This window comes from Lactuca virosa, chromosome 5 (assembly GCF_052849685.1).
Source record: "Lactuca virosa cultivar CGN04683 chromosome 5, Lactuca_virosa_CGN04683_v6, whole genome shotgun sequence".
Lineage (NCBI taxonomy): Eukaryota > Viridiplantae > Streptophyta > Magnoliopsida > Asterales > Asteraceae > Lactuca > Lactuca virosa.
The window spans coordinates 231,724,295-231,737,829 of NC_136430.1; the positions used below are offsets into that span (position 1 = coordinate 231,724,295).

The 13,535-nt window shown below is 33.0% G+C and overlaps 1 long non-coding RNA gene across 1 annotated transcript; it reads left to right on the forward strand.

Annotated features, from left to right (window-relative positions):
• Positions 1-1,079: 1,079 nt before the first annotated feature.
• On the forward strand, positions 1,080-2,235 carry LOC145110872 (uncharacterized). Its single transcript, XR_013710078.1, has 2 exons — positions 1,080-1,169; positions 1,963-2,235. It is a non-coding gene; the product is annotated as an uncharacterized LOC145110872 (long non-coding RNA).
• The last annotated feature ends 11,300 nt before the right edge of the window (positions 2,236-13,535 follow it).

Sequence of the window (13,535 nt, forward strand, 5' to 3'; positions counted from 1 at the left end):
AACCTTACGAAGATGTTGTCTGACATTGTTGCTGCCCAGTGTTCTTTCCCACTGATTGTACTCTTCTTTTTTGCCTTGTTGCTCTAGTCTTGCATTATCAACTAAGTTTTTTACTAGCTTGACAATACCGTCTTCAGTGCCCCAAGTAGCTAATGTGCTTAGGATATTGCGATGTTGCAAAGAATTCCTGTTGTCATACCTACTTTCTTGCCTATTATTGGCCCTAAACACCTGAAGAGTACACCTAGGAAGAATTAACAAAGCAACCTACGCTTTAACGAACCCGGGATGAGCAACCACCTTGGAAAGGGCTGCTTCCAAAGCCTAAGAGAAAGCCATACAACAGTTATGAGGGATGCTTTTGACGGTGGTAATAGGTAGTTTAAAATCACAATCAAGTAGCTGAGCATCGATCACCAACTCATCATTGAGGTCGGCTTCCAGTCCATTGGGTGACGACTTTGGAATGTCAACAATATGTCTGCTCATGTCATCAGCCCCGTCAATAAACTTAATCAGGCCACACAGTTGGTGACACGAACGACTCAGGACATAAGTTTCATGCAATTCCAACATATCCATTGACCAAACTCCTTCAAAGTTAATAATTTGTATTTTATATATAAAAATATTAAACGTGTTTAAGAGGCTTGAAAACACAAAAATTGCTAATTCAACCATTTCTCGTTATCATGACTTAATTAATTATTTGTAATCAAGAAACGTTTTTTCTTAAAAGAAAAATAATAATAATAATAATATTTTTATTAGATTATAATTCGTGCATCGTGTAGTTCCAAAAACAAAAAAGTTCTAAAGATTAATATAATATTTGAAAATATTACCGTTTCCTTTTAAAATTAGATATAGATTTTGTTTTAATTTGTATGATTATTTTTAGATTTCTCGTACTTATTATATAAATTATATTTCATGTACGCTGTTCAAAAAATTTTCAAAAATAAACTTTATGAAACTAAATAAGGTAATATCAAATTATCAATAAATTAGAGAATTTAAAAATATAACCGTTAATCCATGAGATTGGGTGTATAAATAAGTGTCGATGGAGCTCCTTAAACTTCATCGCTTTCATCTCAAATTTCATTGCTTTCAAATTCCCACTGGTTTTAGGGTTTTCTCGATCGTACTTCATCTTCATATTTCAGGTAATTGTTAAGTGTGAATTTCTGTAGAGTATGAATTTATATTCAATCTTGGCATGTTATTCTTCTGAATTCTTTGATTATGCTTTGATTTCAATTTCCGATACCAGAGATTGGTTTCGAAATTATTTGATGCCTAAAAGGTGTTTTTTTTTCCTTCGCTTTATCTTTGCCAACTTTAATTTTGTTGTCAACTTGGCTGATATTATGCTAGATGTTGATTCTTGATTATAATATTATGTTTTTAGGATTATAATTAGGCACACTGAGTTCTTGTGTGGCTCTATTTGTAACTGTTGCTTATTTTTTTTGTGAATTCTTGGGGTGACATGGATTTCATCTTAATTTTAGTGATTAGTTTCATAAATTGTTCTTATCCGTTAAATAGTTATGTTTAGTTTTCAATCATGCAAAATCTTATTTTGTGGTGATGGAGATGTATGTGTGTGTTTGTGTTGATATTTCTAGAGTTTTTGTTAATTTCAAGGATATCATAATTCCTGACTTTATATTTCTTTTGGTTTTTCACTTAATTAATTATGTTTGCATGTTTCAGGGGGGTGAGTCTTGTTTGTTGATTTTTTTTTATAGATTCTTGAAAGCTGTCTTTATTGACACATTACAGTTTAATGTCAATGACAGTTTGGAAAAGAATCTAATATATATTTGAGTGCCTTTACCTGTTTTCTTTACAATTAGAGATGTTATATTTGTTTTGTTTTATGGCATAGGTGGGTTTTTAATAATTACTTATTGCTAACCTTTTTTTTTTTTTTTTTTTTCTATTTAACTGTAGTTTCATAACACCAAGTCTTTCTTCCGAGATCGAATCAGAGAACATAATTGTTGGTTATTTGTTTAATCAATAGTGGGAGATTCACAAAGCCAATTTTTGGTGAACATATTTTTTTGTTTAATTGCTTTTTGTTCAATCATGGTTGATGGTAGATTAATAATCTCTGTTTTTATTATTTTTGGTTACACTTGTTTCGATTTTGAAACTAGGCTTTATGTTGGTTCTTTGTGGGAGTGTTTGTTCTTGTTTATTTATTATCCATTACCAGAGCAAGAGTTGTTAGATGAGTTGATTATAATGCATTATTTTTGGTTACACTTGTTATTTCTTTTGATTCTTATTATTACATTTTTTTATGTCATTGCTGTAAATTGTTGTTCCATGTTTTGTGCATGGTTTGTGTGCTACATTTGTTGATATGGTGTGAACGGTTTTTCTGATGTTAAGACTCATTTTAGGTTTATATATTTTCAATTTATAAACAATCATTTAAAAAGGTGTAATTATGTGTCATGTATTCGAAATGCCACTTGATAATAATCTGCATAAACTGATAAACAATCGCCCTAGTTATCTCCGATTGTGTTTATTGGCCAATTATCTACTTTGACTCTATTTGTTTATAGTTTATTGGATCTGATATTTGCTTTTGTTTTATGGGAGTTTTATAGCATTATACTCTTTTTTTTTTTTTTTTTGTGTGTGATACTTGAGTTGTTTGTTTAGTTAGTCTTATCCAGGGGCGGAGCCAAATTTTTTTTTTAGGGTGTTCCTTTTGTATATATATATATATATATATATATATATATATATATATATATATATATATATATATATATATATATATGGCCGGCCCAAAATGGTAATGGGCTTAGGTTATGAACTTATAATCTATAATCTGATGATCGAGTCGATTCTATGATTATAAGTTCATTTCATACCGGACCAGACCAGAATAGGGTTATATACATTCTCATTGTGAGAATGGGTCATTTGAGCGTTGATTTTGAAGGTGTAAAATAACCCCTTAAATACAATTTTTATATATATAAGTAAATTAAATCTGAAAAAGAAAAACTAAAAAGTAAATAAACTTATCTAAGAATGGAATTGTGCAAATTTATAAAATTTAAGGTATGAAATATGTAAATTTTAAAAACTAACTTATTATAGAAATTGAATTTCTAAATATGAGGAACTAACTTTAAAAATAAATTATTTAAAAAAACATGCCAAAATTTAAAGCCAAGGATTTGATATTATGTGCCTTGCCAACTCAACTACATATGTTTTTTGAATTACTTACACCCTAATATTATTTTATTTTGAAATAAAAAAAAAAATTTGAAAATTTGAGGGTGGGCCTGGGCCTACCCTGGTCCTAGGGTGGCTCCACCCTTGGTCATATCGTTAATTAATTTCTTGTTTTGTAGTGTTTCATAATGTTCCCTTTTCACTATTGTTTTTGTCAACCAAGTAATAAAAAATAAATGCTTCTCAATTTTCAGTCATCAATATTTTCTTTGATTGCTTTAATTTGTTGTCTCCCGGTTTTCTTTTTTTGATGAGGTTGAGTTATTATATATCTGGTGTCTTGTTAGTGATTCTAAAAAGCTTCTGTTTGACATGGTGGATTGTTTCAAGAAACCTTTAGGATATGATTGTTTTTACTTCAAGTTACTAAATATGTTTTTTCTTTATCATTCTTTTGAAGTTATAATTCGTAAACATTTGGAAATTCCATCTTATTTTTGTGAATTCTTGGGGTGGAATTCATCTTAATTTAGAAATTTTGTGATGGTGCTAGATGTAGATTCTTGATTATGATTATGAGATTGTGCATAATGGTTTCCGTGTTGTACTTGTGGATTCTTGTTGTGGTAACTATGATAACTTTGAGATGTGTGTGTTAACTTCAATGTGCCTTGTATTTTTTTTCTCCATCTACCATATGTAGGGCTGTAAATGAAGTGAACGTTCAGCGAACTGTTTATGAACCATTCGGCGGGAAGTTCATTTATGTTCGTTTATTTAATAAATGAACGAACACGAACATAAATTCTTGTTCGTTTAGTTAAATGAACGAACATGAACAATGGTCACGTTCGTTCAATTATGTTCGTGAACGTTCGTTTACGTTGTTCGTTTACGTTCGTTTATGTTCGTTCATATAAGTTTATTTTATGTTCATATATGTTTAATCGTGTTTGATTACATTACTATATTATATGTTCATTTATGTTAATATATGTTCAATTATGTTTTTTTTAACTTTGTTCGTTTATGTTCGTTCGTTTATGTTCGTTTAACTTGTTGACCAACATAACGAACGAACATGAACAATGTAATTTGTTAAACGAACGAACATGAACAAGAAAACTCGTTCGTTTATCCGTTCGTGTTCGTTCATTTGTTCGGCTAACTTAAACGAACGAACATGAACAAGTCCCTATTTGTGTTCGTTCGGTTCGTTTACAGCCCTAACCATATGTATCATTTGATGTGGTTATCCAATGATTATAGATTTTGCATTAAGTATTTAAGTGCTGATTGGAAAGGCAAACATAAAGCCACTTCATCTTTTAATAGTTGTTTTTATGAAGTCTTAAAAAGCCACATGGAGAGGTTTTTAAGATCATCAAGAAAAATTTAGTGTTATTTATTTTTATTTGGATTACTTATTTTGTATAGCGGTTGATTTTTTTAGTCTAACACTTGGTTTTAAGTTTTTTTTTCGTTTTTCTTGTTTTATTTTTCATGAATTTGATAATTTTTTTTGACATTCTTCAAAAAAGTATTAAATTTTTTGACATTTGTTATATATATTTTTTAATATGTTTCTATTTTTTTTGTTTTTATCGTTTATATATATATATATATATATATATATATATATATATATATATATATATATATATAGGGAGATGATCAAATGAGAACACTTAAAAGGTTGAGAACGCGAGAACAGTTCTGGACCAATCATTTTATAAGGGTATATTAGTAACTTTATATAAATATTAATTAATGATTTCCTAAAATCTAGGGATAATGATTTTAATTACCTAACAAAATTAATATTTCCTTTTAGTTAATGAAATATATATATAAATATTTTTTTTATGATTTTTCCCAAAAATTATTTACGACCGTTTCAAAAAAATTACCTAAAAAAATTAATATTTCCTTTTATTTTAAATCTGAAAAGAAAATCTTAAAAAAAAATATTATTTTCTATTATTTCACGTTTTTGTTTTTCAAAAAAAAAAAGAATAGAAATCCAATCCCAAATCAATAACACTTCCAATCATAAATGAAAACACATCAAATTACAAATAATTCAATGCATTTTTCATAAATTGAAAATAAAAAATAGTGTAAAAATTATCATTTTTTCATAAAATGAATACCTCTAATCATAAATAAATACACCCATTCACATGAATACACTACTATTCATAAATAAATACAATTATTCACACACGAATACATTGCAATTCACAAATGAATACACTGTTATTTATAAATTAATACACATTCTATCATAAATGAATACACGTGCTTATGCTTGGACTATTTCTTCACCCAATTTTACACACAAGCACCATTTGAATTCACAATCAATTTGGTACAATCAAAATCACGTCCTTCACATCTAAAAATTGATATGGCCAGATTTTCATTGATCTTCAAGAACAAATAAAAGTACATCGAAATATAAACTGAATTCGTTTAAGTCTTCCCTTGGCTTCTTCCTTCCTTGTCCAAACAAATCAACCAAACACCCCATTGAATGTTGTAATAGTAGCCGGCAACCCAGTTGCCTTCCTCTTTCTTCTCCCCTCGACAACAATAGCACAAATGGTGCTTCTTTCCACCCATTAATCAACCAAGAATCGGATCCAACCACTTGTTTGGACCATTTATACAAATCAACCTCAACCCAAACATTCATCAAATTTCAATCAAAACAATCAAAAGAAAACATCCCAGTTCATCATCGATACAAGTCGACACAAACAAAAGAAAATGAAACAAGAAGGTTACCCTTTAGCCGGCTGCTTCCGTTCATCTTCGTCCCTTCGATCAGGCAAGAAACCGAAGACCCATCCGCTCATCTTCTATCGACTGGAGCAAAGCACCCACCAAGACCGACGACTCACACCTCACAGCTAGAAGAGATGAGCAAAACTTCGCTGCTTCTTCACGCCCAGCGGCGGCTGGAATGACAGGAGGCCCTAGGGTTGTGAAAAATGCAGAAGCAGGGATATAGAGGGAAAGATACGAGAGAGAGAGAGAGATAGAGAGAGAGAGAGAGAGATTGTAGGAATTGCTAAACATAGGTAAACAATCAATTACCATTTTACCCTTATGACAGTTTTAAAGTTACACTTTAATTCCTTTAATTTTAAGAATTTACATAAATGACCCATTCGATAATAGCCTTAGATTTAGTTTTTTAAATGGTTCAGATGTGTTTTCGCGTTCTCAACCTTTTAGGTGTTCTCATTTGATCCTACTCCTATATATATATATATATATATATATATATATATATATATATATATATATATATATATATATATATATATATATATATTAAATATTTGTAAATTTTGTCCAGATTTTTTTCTTTGTCATTATTTTGAAGTTATAATTTGTTTCCTTTATTCATGAAAATTAAAAAAAAAACATTAGAAAAATTCTAAATAACCAAAATATAAAAAAGTCAAATGGCCAAAAAGAATTTACATTTGTTTAAAAAATAAAATGTAAAAAACAAAAAACAAACGAAAAAAAATTATGAAAAACATATTAAAACCAAGTTAAATTTTGAATAAAAAAATTAAAAAAAAATCAAAATTAAATAAAACTTAAAAAAAAACCCTTAAGTCTAAAGAAAGTAGAACCGAGTCAAATAAATGCAAAAACTCCATATGGATTAGTTCATGTAACATATTTAATTAAGCCCGAACGATTTGGATATCTTGCCTACCCGAGAAGGTTAAAAGGGTTGAAACCAAACCTCCTCCGGCCAGCAATACGCGTCAATGAGTCATGAAACCAGTTGATACAAAAAACAAAAGCATGGGAGCATGAAGACATGTGAAAGCTCGTACACGACTCGAGGTGGGTCGATGGGCCGACGAGGAGACAAGTTTTGGTAATAGACGAGGGGACAAGTGAGGAAGAAAACTCGGACCATGCCCACCTCGATGGTGGAGGGTTTCTTTGAACTTGGTAACGGGACGATGGATCAATTAGCGAGCTTTAGTTGTCATTCTCGATATCAAATGACTCCACACGAATCGAGGTGGGTCGATGGGCCGACGAGGAGGCAAGTTTTGGTAATAGACGAGGAGACAAGTGAGGAAGAAAACTCGGACCATGCCCACCTCGATGGTGGAGGGTTTCTTTAAACCTGGTAACGGGACGATGGATTAATTAGGGAGCTTTAGTTGTCATTCTCGATATCAAATGGCTCCACACTTTAGCTGAGATAACCGTTTTCAATGTTTTAATGTTAAAGAGGCAACCATGTCTCTGTCCCGCAATCATCAGAACGTCATCACCTTGTAAGAAGGTACGACCATATCGATACCAAATACGAGATCGAAAAGTTCGTGCGGGAAATGTTAAGAACGTCATCCAACCTAGCACAAGTTTTTGATTCCCTTCATAGAGCCACGATAATTTCTAAAATTGATCTTAAGATGGGCATTACAAATTTATAGTAATGTCGTTCGGGCTAACCAATACCTGACTAAGTTCCAGTCACTAATGAAAAAGGTTTTTCAGCCCATGTTACGATGCTTAATGTATTTTCCATTGACATGCTCGTATATATCCCATTTAATGTATTTCCCGATGACATGCTCGTATATAGCACGTCCCATGATAATATTTAAGGTATTACGTAAAAACCAACTTTATGCTAACAAAAAGAAATGTTTTAGGGCATATAATCTTGGAATTTGGGGCACAAAGCATGTTGGTCGATCCAACCGAGATCGACGCCATGGAGAGTGGTCGGAGCCTAAATGTAACACCCGATTCACCTTGGTATAAAATAGTTTGGAAAATTGGCCCCTAAGGGGGAGGTGTGCGTACGTGGTTAGGGGACAAACCCTAATTTTTAGGGTTTGGACCCTATTTAAACAACCTTATGCCCCAAGGTTCTCTTATTTTCCAGCCTCCATTGCCCTTTGAGCCCCGTTTTGAAACCCTAAATCATTTAGAGTGATTTGACCCTTGTGTGTGTGTGTGTGTGTTTTGATGGGTGTTTGGTGAACCTTAAAGAGGAAGAAGCTTGGTGAAGGATCATTGATCAAGTTAGAGTTTATAGATCCCGAGTTTACTCACATTTCTCAGCTTCATAGAGGTATAAAGTCTTGACCTTGGTTACTTTAAGCTTAGATCTAGATCTAGTGGAGTTTTTGACATATTTTGGTCCCATGTATGAGTGGGGATTTGTCACTCCAGAAGTTATGAGTTGCTCCTCTTGATGTTTCTGAGGCCCTTAGTCCATAAAGTTTGCATCTTGATGCTTGAAGATCACCCATGCATGAATCATTTGGTGAAAGTAGGATGCTAAATCTAGGGTTTGAGTCTCTTTGAGCCATGCAAAGACATCAAGTTGGTAACATTATTGTTTAAGACATCCCCCAAGGTCTGAATCTAAAAAATGGATGTTTGGTCTTAAAGCATTAAGTGCTTAATAAAGATTTGGCAATCAGGGGCGTACGTCGGGCGTACTCTAGTGTACGCTGCACGTACGGTGTTAAATCCCCGTAAACCCCTTGGTCGCAAGCTGTAAGTTGGGCGTACCTCGCTGGTACGCTAAGCGTACTCAATCAGGGGCCATTTTGGGTTTTTTGGTTTTGGGTCACTTTTGGACTCTAGGTTTTAGGCTCTTGTTGGGCCACTAGTCTTAGTGAGTTGGGCCTTTTTGGATTTGGGCCAATATTGGCCTTGAGTGTCTTTATGGATTTGGTCTCTTATTGGGCTTTGACTGCCATTGAGTATTAGGCTACAGTTAATTTGGCTAATTAAGGGTAAGGGTAAAATGGTCTTTTACCCTAGGAGTCGAGGTTAGTAAATTAAAGTGCCGATTATGGTTTATGACCCAATTATTAATTAAGGTTGTATTTAATTGGTCAGCGTAAGGATTCTCCAGTCCAATAGCCTGAGCATCTAAGGAGTGTATGTGCTTATACTCTTTGTGACAGGTTGTATGAATGTATACTTGTGTGCCTGTTTGCTATATGTATGTGGGGTGACATAGACTCGGGGGTGAAATAGAGCTAGGGGTGAAATAGACCCAATACAACCTTGAGCTAACGTATATGTATCGTATGCGATATTTTAGGGAACTTACTAAGTTTTGTGCTTACAGTTTTGAGCTTATGTTTCAGGTACTTCCATATCAAAGGGGAAGAGCTCCCGGACGATCGCATTGCACACACCATGATTTCTGCTTTATTGGATTCTGATGTATTTTTGGATGTTTATCGATATACTCTGATTTCCTTATGGTTTTGATAACCATGTTTGGTTGATGAATTATTTAATATAAAAAAAATTGGTTTTGAGTTTTTGGGACATTACAAGTTGGTATCAGAGCCTTGGTTTAAGGGATTCAAGCATACTCTCGGTGTGATTGAACTCAAACTGAGAGTTTAGTATATTTTTTTTTCATAAAAAAAAATGTTTTATTAAAAGATTTTCTAATAAAAGAAAGGATGTGGTGCATGTAATCAACCGAGCTTAAGTAAGTTTTCCCAAAATGAATTATGAATTTGTGAATCGCATACAAGATTAGGGCTAAGGATCTGCTTAGGATTGCATGATAGAATGCTAGGAGAGATGCATTTATATGCCTTCTATATGAGCTTATAGACCTGCATGCTAGTATCGGATCAGCCAGTGATAAAATGGCCTGCTTAGGTTTGCTTTGATTCAGATTAATGAATGCTCAAATGTTGTTTGCTTCGTGCTTTTAGGAGTTCTCATTAATAAGTCCAATTGTAGTTGTGTGAGACCTTTCAGTCGAATAATTATATGGTGTCGGTGATATGTAATGGTGTTCGTAAGCTAGTTAGAAGGTGTTAGATGGAGTTCCTTCTGCAGTTGATGGCGGTGAATGGTGTGGTGGTAGCCCTAGGAAAACCTAGGAGTTGATTCGGAGCAGTGACATTTGCTTTGCTAGATATCTTTTAGATTGATAAGGAAGTAACTTGGGATTCAGGGCGACCCTTGAGGAAAGTACGGATAGATGTGGAAGTGTAACGCTTGATTCAGGTATCATTTATTTCTCAACATTTTAGGGTTTTGGACTGGAACTCGACGAGTTGAGGAGCTCCAACTCATCGAATAGGGATCGTTTTGGACACGGGATTAAGGGTCTACTCGATGAGTTGGAAGTGTTGGATTTGGTGTCAAAGCCCATAACTATAACTAGTATGTACTTGACCCGATTGTAGCATGGTCCCTTTTTGGGTTGCCTTCACCAGTGCAATTTGATAGGAAGGATTTTTGAGAATAAGATTTATTAATATATTACAAGTATAATATATTAATATTATTTAATTGGTATTGATCAAGAATTTATTTTGGAATTAATTTTGTGATCAAAAGAGACTGATTAAATATATAAGGATTGATTATGTAAATCAATCATTCTTGTAATGTGGGCTAATGATCAATGACTATATGGTTGGGCTAAACCAATAAGATAATCCATGGATAGTCCATGGAGGTTAACCCTTGGAGCATAAGAATGTGAAAAGTCATGGAGCATTAGGGTTTACAAAGTGTAACCCTAGTGTTTTCCACATTATAAATAGTGCCCCCATAAGCCAAAATCGGCTACACACTTTTTTGAGTCAAGCATCTTATTCTCCTAAAACCTCCTCTTGCATTTTGGTGTTTGTGAACCAATAGAGGCATCACACTTGAGGTGCTCAAGCTTTCAAATGTCAAGAACTCTACCCTACTCAAGAGGTAAGCATCCAAACTAAGTTTTATATTATATAGCTTCAATTGTATGCTAGCTAGGGAGAATGCTTTGGAAAAAGAAAATGCATGTATAATTAGAGAAAACATAGATCCAAAGCATTTAGGGTTGCATGTGCACCATAGGAGTGTTATAGTGCTCAAAACCCAACAGTGGTATCAGAGACTGGTAGTTTTCTATTATATTTGATGCATACTAGTTTTTCAAAGCTGAAAAAATCGAAAATTTGGCCTCTGACTGGTGAACTCGCCGAGTACATGAACTGACTCGACGAGTCCACTCAGTAAAAGAGCAACTCGCCAAGTCCAGTTCATGTACTTGACGAGTTGAAGGCTTTGTATGCAGAATTTCAAGTTTCTTGGCCTGGTTTGGATTTGTAACCCTACCACAAACTGTTTTGGATCATTGGAAATGTTTTTTTATGATATGGTAGTGCTTGTACTCATCCAAACACAATATAATTTTCAATGTTTTAAAATAATTGTTGTTTTTATAAGATAAAAAAAATTGCTTTCAAATTGTTGACTAGAAGTTATCTTGATTATGAGTTTGCTTAGATCATAGATTATGTGATAATTTTGTTGATAGAAAAAATGATCTAAATGCATTTTAATGACCTCCATAACTTGTCCTCAAGTTATGGAAAATGAAAGGTCTCATACAATAAAATCCAATTAAACTCATAAGTTATGAATGTGAAGAGTTTTGACAAGTTTCAAAACTTGCCCTCGAGTTTTGGAATTTGTAGAGTCTCACTAATGAAACTTTAATTCCAAACCCTAGAGTTTTAAAAGTTAAAATTCAACCCTTATACTTTATAATATTATAAGTTTAATATATATATATATATATATATATATATATATATATATATATATATATATATATATATATATATATATATATATATATATAGGATATAGATCCGGTAAGAAGGAAATTTTTGGTAGGAAGGTAAGAAGTTTTTTTCTATATATTTTTTTGACGAACAAAATAAATGAATCACTAGATGATTCATTTGTAAGATGAATCACAAGAAAAAATTCCCAAAAAAACATATTTATGATTCATTTTTAAGTAAATTAAGAAAAAATTCACTTTTATGACAATTTTAGTGAATAACAACAAAATCATTGTATAAATGAATCATCGAGATGTTTTCTTGAGAATTTTTTCTTGTGAATCATCTTACAAATGAATCATCTAATGATTCATTTTGTTTGTTCGCGAAAAAAATATGTAGAAAAAAAACTTCTTACCTTCCTACCAAAAATTTCCTTCTTATTTGATCTATATATATATATATATATATATATATATATATATATATATATATATATATAAGATAAAGTCGGTCTTAACGTTAGTAGGCCTTATTCATGAAGCCGGTCTATAAGGGGGGGGGGGTATAAGGTCACTACCTATAAAATGGTAGTTTAATGGGTGTCCACTCTCACCCACTGCTACCTTGACTGGTGGAGGGTCGTTAGCCAAACGGGTAGGATATAACATTAATCCTCCTTCATTAAAAGTATAATGATAAATATAATGTAACTAAACTTTTATTAAATTCCCAATCTTAGTTACTTTAGGAAAAATATGAAATGGTGCTAATCCATGAAATTACACTTTGCACCTTGTTAAGTCGTTAGTGGAGCGTGTGTGGTTAACCGACACACTAATTTGGGACTGACAATGTGTGGCAAAGGGTAACTTGGTGTTAATCATAGATCAATGGAGCGTGTGTGGTTAACCGACACCTTGATTAGGTGATTTGTAACATTGGGTGTACCAAGTTAATTTGCATGGTTATTCATACCTTGTTTGTGATCCTCGGCATCCCAGTCACAAACTTGAAGGGCACAATCAAGATTTAAACATGCCATTGAAAAGTTCAATGAATCTCAAAGATCTAGGAATTTTAAATCCAATTAAAACTTAATAAATCTATTTCGTTTTTCATGGTGGAAATTGGTAAATCGTCATTTACCTACCTTCAAATATTTTACAATTGGATTACGACATCCCTTTCCGCAATTGTAGAATATTGTGTTGGGTCCTAGCCTTAATAATTCATATTGGGTGTAATATTAAGGATTATCATCTAATCTAAACTTTGTTCTTTTTCTTTTACAGATGTCTACCCCAAACAATGCTTCCAACCCAATCCCTTCAGGCTCTTTCTCCCTCATGAATCTATGTGGGAGGGTCATTTTCAATGGCTCGAATTTCAATGACTGGATTCGAAACATCAGGATGTCTATTCATTATGAGGACAAATAATATGTCCTAGATAAAGAGCTCAAAGAGATTGATGTCACCACTGCTACTCCTGAACAAATCGTTGAACACACTACTCATGAGAGGAATGCGACAAAGGTGTCGTGTCTTATGATTGCAACCATGACTGTTGAGCTGCAGAAGTCCTATGAGGACTACTACCCTTATGAAATGTATCATGATTTGATGAAAAGATACCATCAAAGTGCTCGGCAGGAGAGGTATGAGATCATTGCCTCCATGATCACAACCAAAATGAAGGATGGTGAACCCATCACGG